The sequence below is a fragment of the Camelus ferus genome, chromosome 2 (assembly GCF_009834535.1).
Source record: "Camelus ferus isolate YT-003-E chromosome 2, BCGSAC_Cfer_1.0, whole genome shotgun sequence".
Lineage (NCBI taxonomy): Eukaryota > Metazoa > Chordata > Mammalia > Artiodactyla > Camelidae > Camelus > Camelus ferus.
Window position 1 is genome coordinate 40781514 of NC_045697.1, and position 18109 is coordinate 40799622.

The 18109-nt window shown below is 34.2% G+C and overlaps 1 protein-coding gene and 1 pseudogene across 12 annotated transcripts in view; both read left to right on the forward strand.

Annotated features, from left to right (window-relative positions):
• Window positions 1–18109, forward strand: part of KLHL8 (kelch like family member 8) — a 61588-nt gene that overhangs the window by 1034 nt on the left and 42445 nt on the right. For 9 of the 12 annotated variants that reach the window (XR_004326652.1, XR_004326655.1, XR_004326661.1 and 6 more), the window contains exon 2: window positions 7572–7621. The exons of 1 other annotated variant lie outside the window; for it this stretch is intronic. The gene's annotated coding sequence lies outside the window, so the exon portion shown is untranslated. Of the gene's footprint in view, window positions 1–7571; window positions 7622–8436; window positions 8792–18109 lie in introns of those variants that run through there. 2 more of the 12 variants (XR_004326657.1, XR_004326659.1) reach the window with 2 other exon arrangements.
• Window positions 6675–7560, forward strand: LOC116669289 (annotated as a pseudogene).

Consider the following 18109-nt stretch of genomic DNA (forward strand, 5'->3'; position numbering starts at 1 on the left):
ACTGGATTTGCACAGTCCTAGCGTTTGGGCACCTGAGTTTGAAAAGCTTTTTGTTTTCCCACTTAGCAGTGTTTGATCTGATGACTTTTTGTAGAAAATTGAACTTTTCTCAGTGCTCCTTTTAATCTGTATTAATAGAATAACTGTCCTTTTATGCTAGTGTTACCACTTTGGAAAGACTCTTTGGGAAAAGGTTCTTGAAAGAAGTTGGGTTGACACGAGAATTATATCTACTGGTTGCATTTCTTCTTTCTTTGCAGTGTTTTTTTCCTGTGTAGGTTGAGAGCTGTTTGATTCTTGGTATTCTTGATTCTGACTCTGTAAGGAAATCGAGTCCTGCCAAAGGATAGACTTGGATAAGCAGAGGACCTCTACTTGGCGGTGGCTTTTTTCATTGGTTGCTGTTTTTCCTTGTCCTTTCTACTGGCAGCCACTTTAGTTTGTCAGCCAACCCATGACCCATTTCAAACTTTTAGTCACTTCGCATATCACCTTTGAGATACCAAAGAGGATGAACATAAATATCAAAAGAAATCTTAGGATACCGTACTCAGCTGTTGTATTTAGCTTTATCATATTAACAGTTAAAACTGCTAATTCTTTTAGCATTTGATAAGATTGCTACTGTTGCTTTCTAAGATGACAGTATATTCTGTAATAATTGCATGTTCTGCATCCTGGCAGGAAACTTAATTCGCAGTCAGTGAGGGTAGTTTTTAAAAACAGTGTTTCCTCATTTGTTAAAGAAGAAGGTAAGGTAGGTTAATTTGACCCCCTCCCCTCTCTGTCAAAATAGTTTATATTTAGAGCAGTTTTAGCTTTATAGCAAATTTAAGTGGGAGGTACAGAGAGTTCTCATATACCTTCTGTACCCCTAGGCCCTCTGCCTTGCCCCATGTATGCACAGCCTCCTCCACTATCAAAAACCCCTCACCGGAGTGGTACATTTGTTATAACTGATGAACCTACGTTGATAATACATCATCACCCAAAGTCCAGAGTTTACATTAAGGTTCATTCTTGGTGTTGTACATTCAGTGGGTTTAGACAAATGCCCTTTTTCAAAAAATTAAGAACTTTTAAGTTATAGAGAACCGAAAATGGGTATTGTCATTTTTAAAAGATTAAGGGGACTGTTGGGGGGGGGTTTGTCTTTTTATTGCTAAGTTTTGGGGTTTTTTAAGTGTAGTAAGGGGGCTATTTTGAACATCCTAAAAATTAATTTCAAATAGCTTTAGTGTTTGAAAAAATTGGATATTTAAAGTTTGGTTTCTTATGTTTGAATTTTCAACAGTCATTAATTTTTGTATGTTAAGAACTAAAGAAAAAAAAACTAATGAGGGAGAAGAAATGCTTCATAAAATTACAGAATGTCATGTTTTTCAGTCCTAAAACTTAATAGCTTGACCATTTCTTCACTTTTCTGAAAAACATGTTTCATGTTAACCAGTGAAGCAAGAGGAAATTGAACATACAAAATGTAATATTTTTAACTGATATCAAGATTAAAGGTATAACTTCAATAAAGTGTGACCCATTAGGCTTTTTTAAAAAATCTGTTTTCTCTGTTTGAGGGACTTTTGTGGAAGCTTCAGGATATAATGTTCTGAGCTCAGTTCTGGAACTAAGCAACTTTGAATTAGAATCCCAGCTCTTCACTTGTTGTCTGTGGGACCATGGCAAGTAATTTTCTGAACCTCTCTTTCTTTAGCTATAAAAGGAGGATAAAATATTAATTGTTATAGTATGCGAAATCATTTTATAAACTGTAATGTACTGTTGTGTTCATTGGTATCATTGTCACATGCTGTATTTTAAAATGTGTCCGTACAGTTTATTTTCTGTTGGATACTGCTTATGTAAGTACTATCAAACTTTTTTTTTCAAGGGTGGCTGTACAAGAGAGTTCATTGTCTGGTTATGAATAATTTAGTTGGTTTTTGTGAGACAGTAATAAAATTATGGAAGAGGGTCAAAGGGACCTTAGGAAAATTTCTACTTCATCTCTGGTTCTTAACCTGGATCTGTAGGTACACTTGTAAATGGTCTTCCAGTAGTCTGTGAATTCTGTGTATATCTGTACTTTTCTAAGGAGAAGACCCACAACTTTCAACATAGTTTAACAAAGGGGTTTGTGACCATCCTCTCCACAGCCATTCTCCCCTCAAAGGTTCTAAGAACCATTAGCTTCAGTATCTAGGCAGGTTTCTTTATTGGATATTTTGCAGGTTATTTTTAAAATTAGTGTTTATGAGAAAGGAAAGTGAATAGGTTTCTGTTCGTGAACAGGTAATTTTTGCAGCACCCGAGTGCCTGTTTTGTTTTGTTTTTGAACTACAGTGTGATATTTTTGGTATATTATGCCCATACCAATAAAAGTGCTGTTGCTTGTACCTGGAGCTGACACCACTGATTGATCCATTGTTGTTAGGCAGATACTGTCTGTTCCTCCTCCCACCCTGCCAGCATTGATGAGCAATAGAATGCATGGCAAAGAATGGCACCCTAATACAATCCAGCATGTTAGAATATTGTTTTGAAATGTTAAAAGATAATTTGGTTTGTTTATTCTAAAATTTGGACTTTTTCCCTTTCTCAACAAAACACCAAATGGTAAAGAAATTAAGTATTTTTTCTTCCAAACTAGATGACGAGATTTATATAGTATATTTGTTGTATAATATTTCTTCTTGTATAGCATGGAATGTAAAGTTATATTGAATCCTAATTGATGATCATTTTAACGTTCAGTATTGCTAGTTTGGGGAAAATATGAAATTTCCAGTCAGTTTATGTAGATTAGATTATAATTTGTGATTTTCATTTATAACATTTAAAATTAATCTTGTTTGCATTTTGGAAATTTCAGAATTAGGTTAGCATTCTAAGTTTGAGTTCATTCTTGTGATAGAGTTTGGAAGTAAGCTGTATCAAACTGCCCTATTTTCCTTGTTTGTGATAGATTGCTGAACTATAAGGCTTTACACTGTGAAGCCAAGTTCTGTTTCTGGGTCAATTACCAGTGGTAATCACAAGGTCTAAAGAGTATGAGATTGATCAGCTGATGCTGTACAAACTTATGAATGAGTCTGTCCAGTGGAGTAATGTCTTTGTCTTTTTACTTGAGATTTTTTTTCTTTTCCCCTTTGATATTGGTATTTTCATTTGAAATCTGAATGCTTTTCAAAGTTCAAGGTTCTAAATCAGTACTTGGGGATTTATAGACTGAAACAGCAGAACTCTGGCTCTCTAGATTTGCTCTTTATAAAATAGTCTGAGAGGTCTATATAGATCTCAAAGATCAATTAGAGATGAATGTAAGATGATCAGTAATTTTACGTATATTCTCTTGAACTTTAAAAAATTCAAAGACATTTTCTGTGTGGAGAGAATATTTTAATATATGTATTTTAGTTCTCATAAAGGAATTTATATATACCATACAAAGATATAGTTACACTTCCTGTACAAAGAAAAGGTTAATGCCATCTTTGTTCTAGTATTGAGTTTTTGCTGATAGGCAAGTCTATGTTGCGTCCTGGGTATTGCCACTTAAATACTGTGTGACCTTGGGGAGGTTTCTTAGCTTCTCTGAGCCTCATTGGGCACAATTATAAGTAAAGGAATAATACCTCTTTGGGTTGTCCTGAGGATTGAAATGAATAAATGTGAAATAACTAATTCAAATAATAGCAGTTACTTATATAGATTTATGTGTCAGACAATTTATAAACTCATTTAATCCTTGTAACAGTCCTATCGAGTTTGTACTGTTACTTTCCTCATTTTTACAGATTGAGAAACTGAAACTAATGAAAGATTATGTAACTTAACCAAAGTTATACAGTCATACAGAGTAGATAGTAAGCGCTCAACTAATGCTGACTGTTGTTATCTAAAAAAAAAAAAGAGTAATGTAGCTAGTTCTCATCTTTTGCTATAGTGAAAAATGAATCTGAATGTAGATCATTAGAAAGCATACATTATTTCTTTGCTGGAAAAAATGTCGATTGGAAGATTGTGTTCCTCACCAAGGACTGAGAATCACATGATTTACAAAATTAATAATGTAAATATATTGAATGCTTACTGTGAACTAGATACAGGGCTAAGTACTTTACATATGTTACTTCATTTATGCTTCACAACAATCTTACAAGACAACTGAAACTCAGAATGATTTTAAATGACTTGTCCAAGGCTACACAGCTAATACGGAATCCCAAAACTGGCTCTAAACTTTGCTATTAACCACTAGTTTTTGTGCTTTGTGTTAGATATGCCTAACAGATTTCTCTAAAAAGGAAGGCAACAGCTTAAGTAATTTTAAATAGAAAAAAAGAGTACTCTCATAGTTTTAAAACTAGTACAGTTGGCCATCTATATCCATGGGTTCCATTTAGGCGAATTCAGGGAACTTCAGACTGAGAATATTCAGGGGGAAAAAAAAACTCCAGAGTTTCAAAAAGCAAAACTTAAATTAGCGGCGCACCAGCAACTATTTACCTAGCATTTACATTGAATTGGGTATTATAAGTGATACAGAGAGGATTTAAAGTATATGAGAGGAAGATGTAGGTTGGTTATATGCAAATACTGTAACATTTTATATAAGGGACTTGAGCATCCTCGGATTTTGCTGTGGAGTGAGTGTCCTGGAACCAGTTTCCCAGGATACCAAAGGACAACTATAAATAGTGATTATCCAAAACTAGTTTCATATGCCAAATCTTGCTCGCTGTCAGTTTTGTGAAGTTTTTTGGAGCACAACCAGCCATTCCTTTATGTATTATCTACGGGTGCTTTCCTACCACAGTGGCATAATTGAGTAGTTGTGACAGAGTGTGGATGGCCCACAAAGCCTAAAATACTATCTGACCCTTTACAGAAAAAGATTGCAGACCCCTGACCTAGACCAACCCTGTTTTTCTTTTTTATAAATGAAGAAACTGAGACTTGAGAGATAAGGTGACTTTCTAATAATGCAGTTAGTTAAAATCCAATTCTCCTGACCCCTACCTATCTCACTTTTTTTCTGCTCTACCATGTTCTCTCTCTATAAAATCAACAAGTATACTATATGATCATTATATAAGGGACTTTAAACTATTATAAAATGTTTATGATATATAGGAATATTTAACCTAGTTAAAACAGACACACTAGTTATAATAACAGTAAACATTTAGTCATTTCTCTTTTTAGAATTTGAAGAGCTTTGGGTATATACTTTGTATGGTGCATGCCTTAAAGTTCTGTTGCCGACTTTAAGCTTACATTTCCTTATTTTCCTCCACAAATTCCTCTGTAAAAAAGTAGAGACTTTTGGAGTCATTTCATTACTTGATTCCAAAATAATAATTGGAGTTAGAAACCTAACACATACACATATTTACAAAATAGAAATCATACAGTCTATCTAGTTCTTTCTGCTTACCGTTACATTATCCATGAAATTTTTAAGCACTGAGGTTATGTGTTTGGATTTGAATTTGGGAGTGATAACTGGCAGCATTAAGAAGGATGAATGTATTGGTGAGAGAAGAGATTGAGGGAGGCTAATAATAATAATTGTAAGATGATTGGGCCTGCAACTAAAGTGGTATGGCTAGAGAAGCAAGGTCAACAATAGGAGAGAAATTTAGGAGGTAGGATATCTGAAACTTGATTATAGTTGAATAAAGTGGAACTGAAACTTTGAGTATATGTGAGCTATTGTATTCAATGGGGGAGCCCTCTTGATCACAAAGGTTAGTTTAGGTTCTCCCATAACATCCAGTATATCTCTCTACTGTTGCCTTTAACCACATTATTATCATCATCACCTGTTTGTGTCCCATCTAGATGATTCAGGCTCCTTAATGGCAGAAATTACGTCATGTCTTATTCATCTTTTTTTTGGGGGGGGGACTCATTTTATAGATAACTTTAAAAATTTAGATTATTCATGCATTTTTTAAAAGCGAAATATAAGAGATAGATTGGTTAAGGTATTCCTAAGTTTTTTCACATTTAGAATCTGACTCTTGAAGCAATTTTACTGAGTCATTTGTTTTTCCAGACATTATAATCTTAGTCCATCTAGAGGATGGATGATTCAGGCTTTCATATGAGTGCTATATCTGTCTTCTGAGACATTTGCTTTTAAGCCACCAACACCATTCTTCAAATTTTGATGCAGACACTCTCTTGGTGTGTAATCCACATTCTTTTTCCATGTATCTTAGTACCAGACCATAACACAGCCTCATCTATTGTGGGTATCTGCCTTTCTTGAGCCCCATAAAGTGGTGCTTCTCAGATTCTGTGGTGAAAGACTAGTTTGTGAATCAATACTTTGTAAAAGATGACAAAAATGAATTACTGGAAAAATGAAATGAAAAAGAGGACACACAAAATACATACCTCAGTTTTTTTTAATGAAATTCAACAGACATAAAGTTAGTCTGTCAAATATTACTTTGCTAAAAGAGTTTCCAAACACTCCATTTTTGACCTACCTCATTGCAGATTTGTTTTGAAAAAAAAGTTTGTGGACGACACTCACTTTGAATAGCACTGCTATAAAGCACTTGATTGTTGCTTTTTGTGTTCATCTTTGAATTTCCAGAACCTGTAATATAACAGGTGATAACTGACTGAATGAATGGATGATTAAACTAATATAAGACAAATGGTGTTTACCCTTAAGACTGACAGTATTTCTATTTTTTTATTGAAAATTCTTGAAATGTTATAAAAGCACCAGACTAGTATATATCCTTAGTACATGTATGTGTATATTGGATTATGTGTTTACCTTGTAAGAATAAAAAAGTGTGTTCCCAAACTCCTTTAAAAAAGGCTGATTCTTCTTTCCTAGGAGGTAGCCAGAACAGAGAGCTGTAAACTCCTTGAAGTGCAGGAGGCTGCTTCTGGTACCTGAGAGGCTCTCACTCAACTTTGCCTCCTTCGCCTTGTGATTTCACCATTCCAGACTGAAATCATGGCAGGTCCAGAAACTGAGGCCCAATTCATTTTCGCCGGCATCAAAAAATACTTCAGCTCTTACACTCTCACAGGGAGAATGAATTGTGTACTGGCCACGTACAGAAGCGTTGCTTTGACTAGTCTTATACTTCAAGTTAAGGTCTAAAAACACTCCAGCTGTGAAAGCAACATAAATTCTAAACTGTACCTCATCTGTTAAGGTCTCATCCCTGAAGAAGCTAGTGTCAGCTCATCTTGTGATACTCAGTTTGTACAATAAATTACGAACCTGAGGGAAAGAAAAAAAAGACTGATTCTTGTATAGCCATGGTAATAGTCCCCAGAACCAGTTTTAAATCTGCTTACTTAATAAATGACAGTTTTTTAGAACTAGTTAAACCAATAACAGCTTCCCTTAGAGGCTTGCAAACTCCTATTCACTGAAAGTCCACCAGCCACTGAACTCCACACTTCCTCCCAAACCCTTTGTAAGATTAGCCATGTACTTTTCTTAGAGGCTCAGAGGAGCTGTGCCTGACCAGCAGAGTGCTCCCTGAAGTAAGTAACTATTATTTAGCTTTGTGTTTTTTGTTTTGTTACAGATGTCAAGTGGGGATTATCTCATCTTTTAACACTTAGAAACAAATTAGTGGTAAGTTTATTTTTTAGTAGGGTTTATGTTTTTATTCAAATAATAATAATTTATTAGGTATAACCCTGTAACTTCTATGGCATTCTCAAATAAAAATAGTCTTCTAAGAGTTCATACACATCGTTCACCTATTTAGGTAAAATTTAAGTCGTTTTTTTTTTTAATGCTTTATACTAGATTTTCAGACTATTATGTGTAATAAATTGTCATCTAGTTCAAGCAAGGAAATGACTATGGATAGTGAAGCATCACTAGAATGCCTTCTTAATAAAACAGATCCCTAAGTAGGAACATCTTAAATGTTATACTTACATACTTATACTCAGTATAGTGAAAATGTTGTTTATAGATTCTGAAAATGACATTAGTATTTAACAAGCAAAATTCGATAACAAATAACAATTGTATCTAATATGTGCTAATGTTAAGAAAAACATTTTTTTGTAAGTCACAGTAGTAAATTGTTCGAAGTCATGTGTACCTTTACTGAGTAGTAACTTTTGAAGCTGTAGTCCAGTTTGTCAAAGCAGCAGATTCTCCTTTAATCATTGGCATAATATATCTTCTTTTGAACTATTTGATTCAAAATTTAAAATCTCTACTCTTTGCTTTTATAAATAAAAAGGGAATGAGTATAGCTTATTTGACTTAAAAGTAAAAAATTAAATGTTAAGAAACATACCTTTGAAATGAAATAATTCAAAAATATCTTTGTTAAAATATTTACATATGATTGTGATTAAAATTGTATATCCAGAATGCAGTGTTATTTTAGCTAAAATAATTTAATTTTTTGTTGATTTGGATAAGCATAGAAAAATAATCTCTAATGTTCATAATCTGTTCATTCCAAAAATACTTTAAGTACATCTATTTATGATATGTTGTGCTTAACATGGGAATGATAGGAGTGAATAGAAGGTGCCTGTATTTAGGGGCTTGTGTAGTATTATGGGAAAGAACAATACTGAATAGGCAATTATTAAAAGTATTATAAATTTGACTAACAGTTGAATATGGTATAATCCACTTTATGTTAAGTGCAATGAAAAAGATATGATCAAATTGTTACAGGAGCACAGAGGCAGTACATGTGGTCCAGGCTAGGAATAAGACAGATTTTCGGGGATGACCTTTTTGAGCAGATGAACCTGAGCTTAGTCTTAAAAGGTAAGAGTCAGCTAATTAGAATGGGCATTTCAGAATGAGAGAATAGCCTGAGCAGAGACAGAGCAGTATGAAATAGCATGGAGTGTGTGGAGAATTCATGCAGTCGGGTTTTCCTCTATACAACATGATGTGGGGTTTACCATCTTGATATTTCACAGATATTTGTGAGTTAATTTTGTTAAATACACACATTCTCTGTCAACTTTCAGATATAGCTCTAAAATTGATCAGATGCTGCTATAAAATGTAATATTTTGTATCATTTTAAATCTTTTATCTAATACCAGAAATTGACACATTATAAATTTACTTCAATTAAAAAAAAAACTTCATCTAACTGAATTGTGAAGAATACAAACTAAAGTTATTTTAAAGAAGAATGAGTCTAATAGTACCATTGCTTCCTGTAGTAGGTACTGCAGCAGTAACTATATAGCGTTGAGTTTTTTGAGGTACTTTCAGTCAAAGTGCTGTTCGGAGTTCTTTCTACTTAGAGCTGTTCTGATAAATGTGTGGTATAAAAGTCACTCTGCCTGTAAAGATCTTTATGAGAATAATACAATATATGAGTTAAAACAATATTCTTCAAGAATAATACAGTATGAGTTTTTACAGAATTCTGCATAATAGTATTTCATATTAATAGTACATGCTAAAATGTGGGATTGTAAGTGCAAAGAAATTTGAAAAGAGAATGAAGTAGACTGACAACATGGTAGTATCTTTAGGCTTTTGCTAGAAGTTCTGTTTTCTGTGATTCATTGTAAGTTGTGTTTACATGTAAAATATGTTAGTTTTGTTATATATTCTCTGCAGTGAACCAATAAAACCTATTTTCTTCTGTTTGGAGTTCTCTTTTCTTTAGAACTTCCTATTTTGTTGGTTGATACACTTAGAGGAACAGAAAAAATAGTCTCATCTTCCTGTCTGCTTCACTGTCATAATGTGCCAGGGTGTGATTAGAAACAGACTGCCATGGACCATCTCTTTTTTCCTGATGTCTTAATTCTCTTAATATATTTGGGAAAGGGGAGTACCATATTTTTTTCTATAAGAGTCAGAATCTTAGATACATGTTTTAAAAATTCTGAGTTAGAGTTTAGGTGGGATTATACTCTCACTTGTTATTAACATACAGTCTTTGTAAGTCCTACAGTTGGCTAAGTTCCTTAGAGTGAAGTGTCCTAGGGTAAATTTTTTTTCCTGTTCTGTCTTCATGTTCTAGTATATATAATAGATTTTTTTTTAAGTTGAAGACATTGTATTCTTTAAATAGACCGTTTTAAGAGAATTTGGTATAGAAAGTTTTTGAGCTTTTGTGTCTTGCCCAAATCTGAGGTCAAATGTAAAAAAATTTTATAAAAATGGGTATTAATGCCCTTTTCATAGAGTAGTTCTCTGACAAAGAAATAATTTTATGACTGTAATAAATAAAGCCTTTTACTAGACAGAGGCTATAGTAGTTTGGTATATGGGGGAAAAGTGTATGATAGTTTTGAATTGTATGTGTTTAAACCTAGTAAAGTTTAAAAATATTAATGATGCCTACAATCATAATACCCAGACACTTAGGGCACCAAATATGGTATGGTAAAAGTTCTAGATGAAAGAAGACTCATTAGACTACTGGTAATGAAGTTGACCCAGTTTTTTAATATTGGAAAAAAAAAAAAAACACCCAACCCACAGAAGTCATGTTAATTCAATTATTATGACCCAGGCTCATGTGGATAAGATACACAGATGTTTTTAAGACATAATCTTTTCAAAGAGTTCAGACTTTATTAAGCAGATAAATCTAAAACATAAGGAAAGATGTTGAATGAATCCAAAGTACGAAGTACTGTTTGTGTTCATAGAGGGGAGATCACATCCCATTGGAAGGATTAGAGAAGGCTTCATGAAAAGAAGCATTACTTAATAAGCTGGGCCTTCACATCATTCCCCCATGAGGAATAGCTTGAGGTCTTGCACATATACTTGAGGAAATGGAATAGTGAAGTCTGTGATACAGTAGAAGAATGGGCCTAATTAGAACTGAATTGAAACCCTAGCTCTCACCATTTTCTACCTGTGTGACTGGGCAAGTCAGGGATGTTTAGGCCATCTGTAATGTAGTTGTGATTCTTAAATGAGAGAGTACAGTCAACCCTGTGTATCTGCAGGTTCTGCATCCATGGAAATGGAGGGCCAACTACTATATGCCGTTTTATGTAAGGGACTTGAACATCCTTGGGTTTTGGTATCCGAGTGGGTTCCTGGAACCAATCCCCTGTGGATACAGAGGGACAACTGTATATGTAAGATCTGGGGGGAAATGTGACACAGTGGTTTAGTAGGTTGTCTTTCCCCTACTTTTCCCTACTTTATGTCAAAAATCAGTGGTGGAAGAGATTGGAAGGTAGGCTGGAGTCAAAGCAGGAAGGGCCTTGAATGCCAGGATAAGCTGTTGAACTACATAATATTAAGCAGTTTGGAAGTGACAGGTATAGCTAGATAAATCTGGCAGCATTGCCCTTGACAAATGTTTAGGGGTGAGAAAGAGGGGCACTGTGATTGGTTAATGGAGGTTATTATGGTTAATGGAGTCTATTATAGTCCAGACAAGGTATGTGGGTCTGAATTACAGAGAAAGAGAGTAGAGTTTAATGAAAGTAGGAAGAAAAAGATGAGTAGGAGAGAGGTTTTGCCAAGTAGAAGTCAGGGGAATTGAGACTGATGGGTTATGTAAGTCAAGAGAGGAGTCTGATGTGGCTCAGGTTTTGAATTAGGGCACCTGAAAAAATGGCGTTGCTACTTCCAAAAGTAAAGGAATTATTAGAAAGAGTAGCTGGTTTTAGAAGGGAGAAGATAGAGACCTTAATTTTTCATGTTTTGTTGTTGTTGTTGTATAATTCTATTTCACTAGCAAAATGCTCTGAACAGTAGTATAGGATTTAAGCGCATAGACCCTTGGAGTCCTGCTGGCTTAGTTTGAATCCTGGCTACACCACTTACTTGGGCTCCACTCCATCTCATTGTGCCTCAGTTTCTTCATCTGTAAAAAGGACAATCTGTAAAAAGGATAATCTGTAAAAATTTCTGGCAATCAAAGCTTTTTTGTTAGGTTCATGCGCATATAGAATTATTATATCTTCTTGGTAAATTGACCCTTTTATTAGTATGTAATGTTGCTTTTTAATTGTGGTAAATAAACACAACATAAAAATTTCCCGTCTTAGCCATTGTAAAGTATAGAACATTAGTGTTAATTGCGTACACATTGTTGTGCAACAGATTTCTAGAACTTTTTCATCTTGCAAAACTGAAATGCTTGTACCCATTGAGCAATTCCTTTTTCCCTACTCCTTGGCCTCTGGTCACCACCATTTTACTTTCTGTTTCTAAGAATTTGACTACTTTAGATACCTAACTCATGTAAGTGGGTTCATACAGTATTTGTCTTTTTGTGACAGCCTTATATCACTTAGCATAATGTCCTCAAAATCCATCCATGCTATAGCATATAAAAATTTTCTTCTTTTTCTAAGACTGAATAATATTCCATTCTGTGTATATACCACTTTTTCTTTACCCATTCATCCACTGATGGGCATTTATGTTGCTTCTACCTCTTGGCTATTGTGGATAATGCTGAGATGAACATGGGTATGCAAATACATCTTCAAGGTCTTGTTTTCAGTTCTTTCGTATATATATGCAGAAGTGGGATTGCTGCATAATGTGATAATTCTATTTTAAATTTTTTGAGGAACTACTGTACTGTTTCCATAGCATCTGTACTATTTTAATATTTCCAGCAACAGTGATAAGGCTTCCAATTTCTCCACATCCTGGCCAACATTTGTTCTTTTCTGTTTTTTGTTTTGATAGTGGCCATCCTAATAGATGTGAGGTGATACCTCATTGTGATTTTGATTTGCATTTCCCTGATTTGGTGATGTTGAACATCTTTTCATGTGTTTATTGGCCATTTTTATTTCTTTGGAGAAATGTTTATTCAAGACCTTTGCCCATTTTTATATTGGATTGCCATGTTTTTTTGTTGCTGAACTGTAGGAGTTCTTTATTCTGGATATTAACCCCTCATCAGATATATGATTTGCAAGTATTTTCTTCCACTTTTTGGGTTACCTTTTCACTCTTGGTTGCTTCCTTTAAGATACAGGAGTGTTAAAGTTTGATGTAGTCTCTCTTTTTTTTTTTTTTTTTTTCTTTTGTTGCCTTGCTTTTCTTGTTATATGCAAGAAATCATTGCCAAAACCAGTGTCATGAAGTGTTTCCCCTATGGTTTCTTCCAGGAGTTTCATAGTTTCAGGTCTTACATTTAGATCTTTAATATATGTTGAGTTAATTTTTGTGTATGGTGTAAGGTAAGAGTCCAACTTTATTCTTTGTAATGTGGATATCCACTTTTTATATAGTATCTTTTTATCACTGGTAATTTTTTTTGCTCTGAAGTTTGTGTTGTTTGATAATATAGCCAGTTCATGTTTTTTCCAATTACTGTTATGGTATATATGTTTCTATTCTTTTACTTTCACCTACTTGTATCTTTATACTTAAAGTGGCTCTTTTCTTGCAGGCAACTTATAGTTGGGTCTCATTTTGTTTTGTCCAATCTTACAGTCTCTTTTTTCTTTTTTAAGCATTTACTTGAGATAATTATAGATTCACTTGCAGTTGTAAGAAATAATAAATCTTGGATATCCTTCACCCAGTTTCCCTCAGTGGTAATATCTTGCATAACTTTAGTACGATATCATAACCAGGGAATTGACATTAATACATTTCTGCTTACTTTATTCAGATTTTTCCTGTTTTACATGCACTCATTTATGAATGTATACTTTATCACATGTATGGATTCATGTGACCACTAGCACAGTCAAGATACAGTATAGTTCCATCACAAATATCTTTTGTGATACCCGTTTACAGCCCCTGCCACTCCTTGCCTTCATCTTTCCCTAGCTGCTGGCAACCACTGTGTTTTCCCCATCTCTATAATTTTGTCATTTTGAGGATGTTACATAAATGGGATCATACAGGATGTAACCCTTTGAGATTGGCTTTTTTTCATTGAGCATGTTATATGTTTTAATTGCTTATTCTTTTTTGTTGTTGAGTAGTATTCCTGAGTCTCTGAGTAGTATTCCTTTTAGTTGGAGGCATTTAGACCACTTTTATTTAACATGATTATTGATACAATTGGTTTTATTTTTTTTTTAATTGAAGTACAGTCAGTTACAATGTGTCAATCTCTGGTGTACAGAACAACGTCACAGTCATGCATATACATACATGTATTCATTTTCATATTTTTTCCATTAAAGGTTATTACAAGATATTGAGCGTAGTTCCCTGTGCTATACAAAAGAAACATTTTTTAAAATCTATTTTTGTATATAGTGGCTAATATTTCTTAATCTCAAACCCCCACATTTATCCTTTCCCACCTCCTTTCCCCAGTAACCATACAATTGTTTACTAAGGCTGTGAGTGTGTTCCTGTTTTGTAGATGAGTTCACAGTGTCCTTTTTTTTTTTTTTAAGATTCCACGTATGAGTGATATCATGTATTTTTCTTTCTCTTTCTAGCCTACCTTAGAATGACAATCTCTAGGTCCATCCATGTTGCTGCAAATGGCATTATTTTATTCTTTTTATGGCTGAGTAGTACTCCATTGTATAAATATACCACAACTACTTTATCCAGTCATCTGTCGATGGACATTTAGGCTTTTTCCATGTCTTGGCTATTGTATATAGTGCTGCTTTGGACATTGGGATGTGTGTATCTTTTTGTGTTAAAGTTCCCTCTGGATGTATACCCAGAAGTGGGACCATATGGTAAGTCTATTTTTAGTTTCTTGAGGAATCTCCATACTGTTTGGTGCATGGCTGCACCAAACTACATTCCAACCAGCAGTGTAGGAGGGTTCCCTTTTCTCCAGACCCTCTCCAGCGTTTATCGTTGGTGGACTTTTGAATGATGGCCATTCTGACTGGTGTGAGGTGATACCTCCTTGTAGTTTTTGATTTGCATTTCTCTGATAATTAGTGATATTGAGCATTTTTTCATATGTCTATTGGCCATTCACATGTCTTCATTGGAGAAATGCTTGGTTAGGTCTTCTGCCCATTTTTGGATTGGTTTTTTTTTGTTATTAAGCTGTATGAGCTGTTTATATATTCTGGAAATTAAGCCTTTGTTAGTCGCATCATTTGCAAATATTTTCTCCCATTCTGTTGATTGTGCTGAACCAAACCAACCGTTTTTTTAAATTAAGTTTTATTGGAACACAGCTACGCTCATTCACTTACAGTTGTCTATGATTGCTTTTGTGCTACAAGGGCAAAATTGAGTGTTTGTGATAGAGACCTTATGGCCTGCAAAGCCTGAAGTATTTACTATATGACCCTTTACTGACAAGATTTTTGACTCCTGGTTGAAGTATTTTTCTGTTTGCCCCACCTGTTCTTTGTTTATTCTGTATTAGAAATGTGAGCATAAAAGAGATGTTAGAGGAGCTTCTGGCTATTAGAATACCTACATGTGCTTTCCTCAGATAAAATTTTAGATCTGACCGAAGGTATCTGTATTGGTTTTCTACTGTGTTACAAACTACTGTATACTTAGCGGCTTAAAATACATTTATTTCACAGTTTCTGTGGATGAGGAATCTGGGCACAACTTAGCTGTGTTCTCTGCACAAGATCTCACAAACACTGCAGTCTGGGTGTTGGCCAGTCTTTGTTATCATGTGGAGGCTTAACTATGAAAAAATCTACTTCCAAACTCATTTAGGTTGTTGGGAGAATTTCTTTGCAGCTGTGTGACTGAGGACCCTAACCTTTTACTGCCTCAGGCAGAGGCCTCCCTCAGGTCCTGGGATTGCCTGTAATTCTCTGCTATATAGCGCTCTCCATGGCACTTGGCTTCCTCAAGACCTGCAGGAGAGCCTCTCATTCCAGTCTGCTCACAGTCTTATATAATGTAACATAGTCAAGAGAGCGACACTTTCTCACCTTTCCATTTTCTGTTAGAAGAAAGTCACAGGTTCCTGTCACACTCAAGGGGATTATAGGAGGGCATGGCTTAGTGGGAGTCACCATCATGTGTCCACCACATTAACTTTAAGAAGATATGAATAACCATAATTGATAATCTTTCATTGACCATTTTGTTTTCAAGCAGGTCTCTTGTAGACAACATATCATTGGATTATATGGTTTTTTTTCCTTCTGCCTATCTGTCTTTTGATTGGAGCATTTAATCTATTGATGTTTAATTACTGATAAGGAAGCATTTATTTCTGTCATTGTGCTATTTGTTTTCTGTATGCATTATCACTTTATTTTGAGCCTCATTTCCTGCATTACTGTTGTCTTTAGTGTTTAGTTGATTTTTTTGTAGTGAAATGTTTAAGTTCCTGTCTTATTTTCTTATGTGTATATTCTATAGATATTTTCTTTGTGGTTTATCATGAGGATTACATTTAACATTCTTAAGTTATAATACTCTAATTTGAATTTATAGTAGCTTAACTTTAATAACAGAAAAATTCTACTCCTTTACAGCTTCATCTCCACCCCTTTTCATTGTTTTTTTTTTTTTAATTGAAGTACAGTCAGTTATGTGTCAATTTCTGGTGTACAGCACAATGTTGCAATATTGCATATACATACATATATTGGTTTTCATAGTCCTTTCAGTTGTTGATGTCACAAAATAACATCTTTATACATTTATACCCAAAAACATGAACTAAAAATTCTTTCAAATTATTTTAAAATTGTTCTTAAAATTAAAATTTTGTTTTATTTAAATTCTTCTTTCTTACTTAATTATTTTAAATTATACTCCTAAATTATGTAGGAAACAATATTTGGTGTTACAAACCAAAATTACAGCAATACTAGCTTTTACATTAATAATTTTTTAAAAATGTATTTGTCTCTTAAATACAAACAATAGAGTTACAACCATTGTTAACAATAATACTAGCTTTTGTAATTAAGCATGTATTTACTTTTATACCTATATGACTGAGTTATTGTCTAGTGTTCTTTCATTTTATCTTGTAGGACTTCCTTGAGTATTAATTGCAGGCCAGGTCTAGTGGTCATGAACTCCCTCAGCTTTAGTTTGTCTGGGAATGTCTTAATTTCTCCCTCACTTTTGGAGGACAGTTTTGTTGGATATAGATTCTTGGTTGACAGAGTTTATTTTTTAGTACTTTGAACTTACCTGCCCTTTGTCTTTTGGCCTCCAAATGAGAATTCTGCTGATAGTCCTATTGAGGGTCACCTGTATGAGCTGAATCACTTCTTGTTTTCAAGATTCTCTTTGGCTTTTGATTATAATGTGTCTTGGCATGGATCTCTTTGAGTTCATCTTTGTTTGGAGCTTCTTGGTTGTTTATGTCTTTCATCAAATTTGGGAAGTTTTCAACTGTTACTTTTTCACATATTCTCTCTGCCCTTTTCTCTCTCTCTTCTCCTTCTAGGGCTACCATGATATGTATGTTGGTCTGTTTATGGTAGCGTCCCATAGGCTCTGTTTATGTTTCTTCAGTCTTTCTATTCCTCAGACTTGATACTTTTTGTTATTTTATCTTCAAGTTTGCTAACTCTTTCCTCCTACTCAAGTATGCCTTTGAATCCCTGTAATGAATTTTAATTTTAGTTATTGTACTTTTCAGTTCCAGAATCTCTTTATTGTTCTTTTTTAGGTTTTCTATTTCCTTATTTGATAATTCCATTCTGTTCACACAAATTACTTTTACCATGTGTTCCTTTAATTCTTTGAGCATCTTTAAGACAGTTGTTTTAGAGTCTCTGTCTACTATAAACACCATTACTTCTTTTTCAGAAATAATTTCTGTTGATTTATTTTTCCCTTGAATAGGCCATACTTTCCTGCTTCATTGTATGCCTTGTGATTTTTTGTTGTTGTTGAACACAAGACGTTTGAATCTAATAATGTGGTAACTCTGAAAATGAGATTCTCCCTCTTCCTTGAGGTTTGTTTTTTTAATTGTTTCTACCCTTTTTGATTGATATAGGCTTTCTCTGTGCTGAGAGTCAAACTGAGGTGTAAACTTAACGGACTTCTCAGGTCTTCTCAGGTCTTCTCTGAGCCTTTTCCTGGGCATACATGGTCACTTTTTCATTTTTCTTCTATATGCATTTGGTTTTTTATTGTCTCAGTCTTTAGTGTCTTGCTCCCAAAAGGGGAAAAAATGAAAATGAAGGTGTAAAGGGCACCAGCCATTTAAATCCTTGGGAAGTCACTTAAGATGAGGAGATGGGA